The sequence below is a fragment of the Cryptomeria japonica genome, chromosome 3 (assembly GCF_030272615.1).
Source record: "Cryptomeria japonica chromosome 3, Sugi_1.0, whole genome shotgun sequence".
Classification (NCBI taxonomy): domain Eukaryota; kingdom Viridiplantae; phylum Streptophyta; class Pinopsida; order Cupressales; family Cupressaceae; genus Cryptomeria; species Cryptomeria japonica.
In genome coordinates, this window is record NC_081407.1 from 964,535,439 (window position 1) to 964,547,340 (window position 11,902).

Consider the following 11,902-nt stretch of genomic DNA (forward strand, 5'->3'; position numbering starts at 1 on the left):
AGGAAAATAAAATATGAAGGGGTAGTTAAGGATAAATTAAGAGATGAATGACAAGTGTCATGGAGGGAAAAAGCTAATGAATTAATTAAATAAATAAAGATCTATTTAATTAATAGAAGAGGTGGGACCAATTAAATAAATAAAATATTTATTTAATTTAGGGAAATGATAATTTAAATAAATAAAAATATTTATTTAATGGGAAAATTCTAGAAGAGGATTAGCAAATTAATTAAATAAATAAAAATATTAATTTAATTACGCTAGGACAATTTTAAGTGTCTACATTTTGTCCCTCTTTGAGACAATGTTGTTAGACAATTCAAATAATCGGATGACAACTGAGAGGGGGGGTGAATTAGTTGTCACAGAATACCAAAAAATTTAGCAATTAAAATTTTAATACCGAAACCCAAAATATTAATAGTAGAATGCTTAAACCAAATACAGGAATAACAATTAAACCAATTAAGCATAAACAATAATAAATAAATAAATGCCATCCACATGACACCAATATTTATACGTGGAAAACCCGGTAAAGGGAAAAACCACGGTGGGAAGCCTACCCATAGTCAGATAATACTTCTGCAATAAATATGTGAATTACAATTGAGAGGCCTTCACTTGCATGAAGGCCAGAAGCCTAGAGCGCACTGCTCATCACAAAAGGAGTCTCATTGACTACATAGAAATCCAAACTAAAATCTGGAAGAAGGAATGAACTACAAAGATAGCATCTCCTATGTCTAAGTACAATTGCAGTTAAGCTCAATACCAAAGGAGTAAATCCTCTTAGATAAACCCAATTCAATCTCCAATGATTGACCATATCCTCTCCTATATGATATTACATTATTCGCACATCACATATCCATATCCCATTCCTTGACCTTATGCTTATGATGATCAACAGTGAGATCTTACATCATATATATACAAACCCTTGACCATAAACAATCAGTTCGGCTACTAGACAATAAACCAATTACATAATTAAAAAACATGTCAGCCTTAGACCAAAAAAATAATATCCAACACATAAGACATCCTAGAAACGTATCGAGAGGTCCAATCCACACGTTACATTAAGTCGGTCCATAGCCTAGATAATCCGAGACCCAATTTAGGTCCATACGTGCTAAGGAAATGATCTCAATCAACCATGTCTTGAACACAATCACCATCAACATCTTGAAACTCCACCAGAAGTTGCACCAACACCACTTATGCATATCATCAAAGATCTTCGTCAAAAGCTTTTTCAGTGAAACCCTCGTCGATACCACAAGCCAAGCTCCCAAGCAAACAGGATAGCATCTGATCATCAAACCAAAACTAACTGATTGAATATGAATATGAGTATTATGAATAAGCCAATTCCATAACCAAATAATATCGGAGCATATTGGATCATGTCGAATCCAAACCAACCAAAAACTACTCAGCCTACCGGGACCAGAAGGGTGCCGGTAAACCATCGAAAATAACACTAATGACAAAACATCAATGCAACACATAATCAATTCCTTCAAATGGCCAACAATCTCCCCCTTTGGCATTGATGGTGATACTAGATGTGAAAAACATCTAAGTACTAAGAAATGCCAAACAAGTCTCCCCCATTGGAAGACAACCAACAGTCTCCCACTCAAAGATATAGCAATAAAGTTCTGAAACAAAGACCAAACTCCCCTGTGAATGATATCTCTGTAAAGCTCTGAATTACACATATATCTCTCCCCCTAATGTATACAACTCTCTTTTTCTTTTTCACATCAATATCTCTCCCCCTTTGACATCAATGCCATAAATCTGACAAAAATATCAAAGTAAAAGCATAAACCACTAAATCACAAATCTAACTACTCCCTCTGAGCAGTAGCTGTAGACACCTAAAAATTGTCATGTCTAATTAAATAAATATTTTATTTATTTAATTACCTAAGCCTAATTCTTCTATTAATTAAATAAATCCTTATTTATTTAATTCATTCATTAATCCTCTTCTAGCCTTATTTCTCATTTAAATAAATACATTTATTTATTTAAATTATCTTTTTCCTAAATTAAATAAATATTTATTTATTTAATTGATCCCACTTCTTCTATTAATTAAATAAATCTTTATTTATTTAATTAATTCATTAGCTTTTTCTACACATGACACATGTCATTCATCTCTTAATTCCTACACTACCTACCCCTTTCATTATTTTACTATTTCTTCTACCTACCCTCTAATCCTAGCCGACCTCCTTTTACACCTCTCAATCTTATCCCTCCATTTCATATAGTGTCTTCTATATAAGGAGATGCTTCCTTCATTATCAACCCTAGTCAAGCATTCTAATGACTTAATGCCCTAATGATCATTTTGACTACACTACGATCCTACTTGCAACCACATTCCATTCTTTGTTGAGCTCTTGTGCACATAAAATCTGAGAGCAAATATATCAAGCACGATCAATGGAGATAGGAAGAATGGAGATCAAAACCCTCTTGGTCATGTGATGGTATAATCTTTGTGATTTCATGTGATTTGCATTGTCTTAGGTAATCTTCATATGTTATGGTGGATCTTTGTTGTTGTTAGGCTAGGGTTTTGTGGTTGAATTCATTTAGCCTTTCAATATTGTTATTATTATCCATTTTCACCATATACATTTTGGCACGCCCGATGGGACTCTTGTCCCTTTGCATTTAACCTCCTTGTTGCAGATCTTGTGTTTTTGAAGTTGCAGATCGGACATTTTCGACAACATTTTTGGTATTTTCACGTCTGCGCACTTTCAGTTCGCGTTTTTGATTTTCAGGCGCATCTGAGACAACTTGATCTGCGTCTGTGTTTTGGCAATATTTCATTTTGCAGGTTCCAGGGAGGCACGTCTGTGTTACAGAAGCGCATCTGTGCCATTTTTACCCGCGTCTGTGTTTGGAAAGAGCGTCTATGGTTTTTAATCGCGTCTGTGCCTCACAGAACCGCGTTTGTGTCACAGAGTCGCGTCTGCGTCGGGGGTAATTGCGTCTGTGTATTACCTGTTTCAAAATTTTAAAATTTTATTGATTCAGTTTTCGGATTTTGCATTTAGGGTTTCAGATCTGGTTTATTTTGAGCTAACATTTTCAGATCTAGCTAACAAAAGTGGTGCAGCTTGCCTTGGAAGCTAAATCGTTTGGTTGAAGGCCCCTATTTCACAAAGTCTTTGGGGTTTTAAAATTTACCTAACTTGTGTGTTTGCAGGAAGGGGTGATTGTTTCAAACAACTCGAACTACTAACAACTCTTTGTTGCAGGTCCTTGGCAAGGTTTTTTTTATTTTTATTGTGTGCCTTATTTTCATAGACTAGCAAACACTTCCATTGGTGCACTAAAATTGAATCATTGTCTTTTGTGTCTTGAGCAATAGGCTCTTTTTGTTTAATCTTTAGAGGGCCTGTCTTCCCGTGTGGTCATTAGGACTACTAGTGAGAAGAGAACGACCCAAGTGGTAGCGAGGAAAACTCACCTCATCCGAACCACTATAATCAAATGTATTCATGGTGAAAACTATGAATAATGTGTGCTGATTAGTTCATATCGACACTATGTCTCCCCATAAACCCGTTTGATCAAATTTATTTGATCAGTTGTAGGGCGTAACCCCTACTGGCTGGGAGCCTTCTGTACTTACAGAGCTGAAAGTGCCGCATGTATGGTCACACGAGCGGATGCCCTTACTAGCACCTTTTTATTTTAGAGGCCAAAATCCTTCTAGTTGTTGGGGTAGGAGGTCAGACCTCTGGTAGCGGCCCACACACATACGGTTCTTAGTAGAGATACAAAGTTCGCCATGGGGAGTTTTCATGGGGACTGATGCTTGGCTGACCCGAGAAGTGAGTGCCGAGGGTGGAGCCAGTGAGGTCAAGCATCTAAGTATTTGCTCTGAATAGCGTAGCCTCGAGGGTAAAACCCTATGTGGGATCAACAACTATTGTCTTGGCCAGCCATAAGAATTGTGCTTGACTTATGTTAAACATTCAAAACATTCAAGACCAAACAGCAAAAACATTGTGTCTTTTGTGTCTTCAAGTGTATGCAAAACAATTTTACATCAAACAACACACTTTTCTTGGAGTCATTGTCAGTCTAAACACAAACATTGAGTCCTCATCAACATTGTGTCCTCTTGTCACGAAAAACAGTCAAACAGTCAGATTTGGTCACAACAAAACGACTTTACAGATTGGAAAAAATTGCACAAATTTTACAGAAACGCGTCTGTGTCTGTTTTAACTGCATCTGTATTGTCTAGGCGCGTCTGTGAAGGGCAGAATAGCGTATGTGTTTATAACAGCGTCTGTGTTGAATAGAAACATGTCTGTGTCGGGTAACCGCGTCTGTGTTCAAAATTGCAAAAAAAAAAAATTTACAGTCCAGCAAACATAAACAAGAAAATCTCAGAAGCGCGTTTGTGTTAAACAGAGTAGCGTCTATATCAGGAAACCGCGTCTGTGAAGTATACAGTCGCGTCTGTGTCCAGAATTGAAAAACTGTTACAGTCTAGCAAGCAAACACAGTCAGTTTCAGAAATCTTGAGCTTCCTAGGTCATCTCTCTAAGGTTTCATTTAGCATTCAACCTGTCCTTGGGTCTCACAAAGTCCATCATTGCTTTACATCTCACATTACATTCACATTTGTCTAAACTCGAGTCAAAAGGTCACTTGCTTGTCCTCATCATACTTTGTCAACATACTACATACAACAACACTTTGCTAGGTGGTCCCTCATCAAGGTTTCTTACCTTTGGGTCTCATTTGGTCTTACTTAGGGTCAAGGTCAGCTTACCTCATCAAGAGAAACTATCCTCTCTTTGGAAGTCACACCTACTCTACTACATACATACTTGGTCTTACACTTTGGACATTGCAAGTACACCTCATATTCATTTACACTCCATACAACTCTTGGTCTTCCATACTTTTTACATTTTCATCTAGTCTCACACATCTTGGTCAATACCTAGTTCATGGTTGAAACCCGTCTTCAAAAATCTAGGAGAGAAACTAAAGAGGCTCAAGAGTCCGCAAACATGAGTTCTTATGAGTATGAGAATGATATCTTTTTCAACACTGATCATACTACATTACCTAACATGGATGTCTATAGAAACATTCCAAATGTTGAAAACACAGGCACCACAAACAACAATGTTACACACAATAACAATTTGGACAACTTATCAATACATTCAGCAGATGTGGAAGAATCCATTATGAATCCCCATTTCAATCAATTGGTTGAGGAAATAATGAGGAGAGATAGACAATACTTCTTACACATGATGGCACAAAGTGGAGCCAAGATACCTTATGATTTTGACATGTCTCAAATAATGGAAAACCGACCTTTGCAACAAACTCACTCCAACATGGATCAAAAGAGACCTAATAGTGGAGGAAATAGAGGACCATATATGGTGCCTGAATCACCATCGTCTTTGCTTCAAAAACCAGAGGTCCCACATACACATGGTCAAGCATTTGATACTTACCTTCGTAGACCAATATGGAAGTCTTATGCAGACAGATATGCTCAATCACATACTAATGCTAAGGATCAACCAAAGCAATTGGATGTTCAAAGGCATGCTCAAAATTTGGACACAAGGAAACCTCATGTCAAATTTGGGGGCAACACAATGGAACATGACATGCCTGTAGAATATGGTATACATGCGCAAAATAGATATGGTGTTCCTCAACATGAATCTATACCAAGTGCTCCATATATGCCGCATCACTATAGACCTCCTCCATATGAACATTGATCATCCATATATGCAACATGCTCCTCCTCCAATTGGTGCCTCAAACATGGGGTATGGTCCAAGAAGTCGATCTCCACCTAAGAGCAATTTGGAGCAACAAATAAGGGACTTACAAAAGAAAATGGAGGACATAAATACACCAAAGCCAACATACACAATGAGAGACATATGTCCCTATCCATTCAACAAGAGCATTCCAATGTCTCTATTTCCTACACATTTTGTGACGCCTAAATTTGATAAGTATAGAGGAAAAGGGGATCCTAAGGCACACATAAGACAATTTTTCACAGCTTGCATTGAAGTAGCTTCAGAAGAGACATATTTGATGAGATTATTCCCACAAAGCTTAGGTGATCAAGCTATGGAATGGTTCTCCCAACTCTCACCTGGTATTAAGTCATGGGGTGACTTAGCAGAGGCATTTATTCAACATTTCTCCTACAATATAGAGACAGACATATCAGTCACTACTTTGTGCAACACCAAGCAAAAAGAGGGAGAGTCTTTTGCATCATTTTTACAAAGATGGAGAAATCTAGCTAGCAGATGCTCTTGTGAAATTCCACAAAAACAAATGGTAGAAATGTTCACCCAAAATGTTAACAAAGACATTGGCTATGATCTAAGGAAAGCTTGTTTGTCCACTTTCAAGGACGTCATTAAAAAAGGCTTAGCGACAGAAAAGGTCCTAATTGAACAAGGAGTCATTAAGATATTCAAGGAAAACAAAGATGATTTTAAAGGAAAAGACAAGCCAAGATTTTGGAATAAAAACAAGAACATAGTCAATGATGGTGTTGTTGATGATTTTAAGTCATCTTTTCAGGATCAAGTTCTACAAACAATCAAGTGAATACTCAAACAACTTCCAGATCACGAAGGAAGTACACCCCATTGGGAGAACCACTCGAGTCAGTCTTCAAGAAGCTAGTGGCAAACAAGGTAATCACAGTTCCAAATTTTCCTCCATATGAACCAAAGGTTAAACCAAATTGGTGGAACGATGATGAGTATTGTGAATTTCATAAGAGCAAGGGTCATAAGACAGGAAATTGTCATCGATTGAAGAACATCGTACAGGATCTCATTGATAGAGGTGACATTGAGATTGAGGGACACTCATCCAATCAAGAACATGAGATGTTTAAGGAACCATTCCCAAAGCACGACAAGGGAAAAGCTAAAGTCACAGATGATCAAGCTAACTATACTAGAGCACCTTACAACTATGATTCAACTATCAATCACATCTTGATGGACAATCATGTCTCTACTATTATCATCAAGGACAAAAACCTTGAGAATCCTCCTCAGAGACCCAAGATTGTCTTAAGAGGTGTTGGATCTTCTTTCGAGCCTACCTCTGAGTGTCATGTTACAACCCGTCGAGGTAAAATTACTTTGCCAGGTGCTTCAACTAAAAACACCGCTTCTTCATCAACTAAACCTGAGTATGACCTTGTAGAATAGTTAGGGAAGATGCCCGCGCTCATCTCCATACTTGAACTCTTATGCATATCCCCCTCTCATAAAGCTATTCTTGACAAAATCTTGAGAGATACTACTGTTCCTACTGATCTGAACGTGGACCAGTTTCATGCCATGGTGGGATACCTTTCCATTCCACATTCCCTTACATTCACAGAAGCCGATGACGCCTCTGTAAGTCAGCCTCATAATGCACCATTACACATTGAAGCCTTCATACACAAACATAGAATCAAACGAGTCCTGATAGATGGAGGAGCTGGTCTAAACATTTGCACATTAAGCACTATCAAACAATTGGGATATTCTGACAAAGCTGTAAATTCAACAAATCAAATCACCATCAAGGCATATGATGATGAAGAGCGCTCATCCAAGGGCACAGTCACCTTACCTCTAAGATTGGGCCAGTTACAAAGGATGTGGTTTGTCAAGTCCTAGATCTAGACCTCACTAATAATATATTGCTAGGACGTCCTTGGATTCATGAAATGAGGGCAGTCCCATCGACATATCACCAATGCATTAAGTTTCCTCACAATGGAGTCGAAGTAACAGTTAACGGTGATCCTAATCCATTCATATATTGCAATAACCTGAGATCACATACGGAAACCATCATTCCCAGTAATCGTGAAACTGTTCCTTCTTCCGCATACGTTGATCTTGAGTCATTGAAACCTTCGACATCAAAACAAGGTGAGCTTAAAGGCAAATTTCAGGACAAAGGCATGAGAGAGTACACTTTAAATCAGACCATGTACTTACGACAAGTCATGAGTTCTCCAAAAGAATATGGAAGACCACATCCTAACAAACAAGTATCCATCATGATACTCGAATGGGACCCTACTATCTTTCAAAGATGGGGCAAACTGGAGGAGGAAGATCTATACAAAATGCTTTACAAAGACATTGAAGATGACACACAAGATCACATCAATATACCCTGTGAGAAATATTGCAAAGGCTTCAAGATTTTACAAAAATTTGGGTATGATGGAAGAAGCCCTCTTGGGTTACGAAAGGAAGGCATCATTGAACCTTTACAACCTGAATTGACTTTCAAAAAGGAACGCTCGAAGGGACTTGGTTTTCTGACTTCCAAGATCCACACTAAAAGGACAGAAGAAGCATTACAAATCAAAGCTGCCAAAGTTCAACAAGAGGATCACTATTCCACAGACTCCAACAAATGGGAATGGGGTTCAGACAAATCCTCCAGTGATTATGAGCTCACCGAGACATTCAGAGAGCCAGATGAACCCACAAAAGAAGAGGAATTTTATAAAAAGTTCAGAGTTGGTCAAGAAACAACCCATGAGGATTCCACACAGTCTTCATCTCAAGGTTCTAGGTTGAAATCACATAGGATGAGAACACCTATCCCAGAATGCGCTACTAGTGATGACAATTTGGATTTGCTCGCGATTGAGACTGATGAGGAGAGTGCCATCGATGACCTCGATAATTACCTTGACATACCCGAATATAACCACATCTTCACTCTTAACCTCGCAAACTCTGAAAACATTAAAGGCCTTCCCCTTGTTCATCACCAATTCATTGATTGGGATTATGAAGGACCAACACAGTTTGATACATTCCAAAATGATGAAGTTGTTATTGACTATCTTGGCATACGAGATGATCTCCCTCCTGGGGACCATAAAGCAGGATACACTATAGAACTCAACAACATGGCATATTTTGGTGAGGGTGTCGGACTTTCCAGTCGCAAAAATGTGAAAATAAGAACAAATCAAGGGTCTTATGGCGAAAACCACACTGTGGCGCTATCTGACCCCAAAAAAGTAAAAAGAAAGGACGTATCTGAGGGCGAAAACCTATCTGAGGCACCCAAAGATGGAAGGCTCAACATTCTCCCAGCATCATATGAGGAAAAGTCATCCATGTTGGTAGAGGAGACTATCAAAACAAACATTGGTATAGAAGAGGTTCCACATAACATATTCCTGGCTAAATCATTGATAGAGTCCGAAAGGTCACAGTTCATAAGTTTCTTCAAGGAACGACAAATCAACTTTGCATGGTCATACACTGATATGCCTGGACTGGATCTGGATTTGGTAATGCATCATTTGACAGTCAAACCGAGGGCAAAGCCAGTGAAACAGAAATTAAGAAAAATGCATCCACAAGTGGCATTACTAGTCAAAGCAGAGCTGAAGAAGTTATTGGATGTTGGATTCATATGCCTAATTGATTATCCTGAATGGATATCCAATCTAGTGCCTATCAGTAAACCAGATCGCAGCATCAAAATATGTATAGATTTCAGAGACATCAACAAAGCTTGTCCAAAAGATGACTTCCCATTACCAAATATTGACTTGATTGTTGATCTCACGGCAGGTCACGAAATGTTATCATTGATGGATGGATTTTCTTGTTATAATCAAATTAGGATTGCACCCGAGGATCAACATAAAACATCATTCACTTGTCCTTGGGGAACTTTCTGCTGGAATGTCATGCCCTTCAGACTAAAAAATGCAGGTGCTACATATCAAAGAGCAATGACTACTATCTTTCATGATCTCATGCACATAACTGTGGAAGATTATGTTGATGATCTCTTGGGTAAATCAGTAGACAGAGATACACATTTGGACATACTTTCAGTCGTCTTTGATCGGTTGGAAAAATACAAAGTAAGATTAAACCCCAAGAAATGTGTCTTTGGAGTAACCTCCGGGAAGCTCCTAGGATTCATTGTGTCCAAAAGAGGAATCGAAGCTGATCCAGCAAAGGTCAAGGCTATCTTGGACATGCCACCACCCAGAAATATTAGTCAACTTCGATCCTTACAAGGGAGACTCCAGTCTATACGAAGATTCATAGCACAACTTGCAGATAAGTGCAATCCTTTTCAACACCTGCTACATAAAAATATCAAATTCAAATGGGATGATAACTGTCAATAGGCTTTCCAGACGCTCAAGGATTATCTCTTGAATCCGCCTGTTCTGATGCCACCAGTTCCAGATCAGCCTTTGCTACTATACATATCAGCTACTCCAACAGCACTGGGAGCACTCTTAGCACAACAAATTGTTGGGGGCAAGGAAAAGGCCGTATACTATATTAGTCGCACATTGGTGGGATATGAGCTAAACTACACACCAATCGAGCGTGCATGTCTCACCGTGGTCTTTGCTTCACAGAAATTATGACATTACATGCTCACTCATAAGACTAAGTTGGTTGCAAGAATTGATCCATTAAAATACCTTCTCAATAAAGCAACACTTACGGGGCGACTGGCCAAATGGGTAATGATCCTGAGTGAATTCGACATCGAGTATGTGGACAGAAAAGCAATAAAAGGACAAGCCATTGCAGATCAGTTAGCAGATGCCCCCATGATTGATGATTTTCCTCTAAATTCAGAATTTCCAGATGAATCCATTTTAACAGTATCACATGCAAAGCCATGGCAACTGTACTTTGACGGCTCATACACACAGCATGGGGCAGGAGCTGGTATTCTCTTTATAACTCCTCAAGGGGATTCTATACCAAAATCATACCGCTTATCATTTCCTTGCACTAACAATATAGCAGAATATGAGGCATTAACAACTGGATTACGGATTGCAGTTCAGTGGAAGATCCAAGAACTTCATGTTTTTGGGGATTCCCAACTTGTTATCCATCAAGCAACTGATGATTACCAAACAAAAGATGAAAAATTAATGCCTTACAAACAAATGGTGGATGACCTGAAACAACACTTCACAAGGATAGATTTTGAGCAGATACCAAGAGAGCAGAATCGCGCCGTAGATGCCATGGCTACAATTGCTTCATTGATCGATTTACCTCCAAATGAGACTCGCTATGAGTTCTTCGTGGATAACCTTTTGGTTCCATCATATGAGATCACTCCTACTGAAATGATATGTGTTGTTGGTCCTGAATCCCAGTTATATGGTTCCATCTTCACATACCTTCGCGACAATATCCTACCTCCTGATCTATCAAATAACCAACGCCGCACCTTCATTCGCCAATCCTCTCGATATGTCATTTTAGCTGATATCCTATACCGGCGAGGTCTAGATGGCACTCTTCTTAGATTTCTAGAAAGCGACGAAGCTCAAATTGCGTTACGTGAAGTACATGAAGGGATATGTGGTCCACATGCTAGTGGTCCTACCTTGGCCAAGAAACTCATTAGGACTGGATATTACTGGCCCAATATGGAAAAAGACTCATATCAGTTTGTCAAGAAATGTAAGCAATGTCAAATTCATGGAGACCTCATACATGCGCCAGCACAAGAACTACAGCCACTTGTGTCTCCTTGGCCCTTCTGTCAATGGGGACTCGATCTCATAGGCAAGATTCACCCTCCTTCTTCCAATGGTCATAAATTCATTATCACAGCCATAGAGTATTTCACGAAGTGGATTGAAGTTGTGTCTCTCACACAAGTCACTGGAAAATAGATTGCTACCTTCATCCTTAACTATATCATTTGCCGATATGGTATCCCTATTTCCATTATCACTGATAACGGGGCGGCCCTTCAAAAATCAGGATGTTCATGAACTCTATGACCACTTCCATAT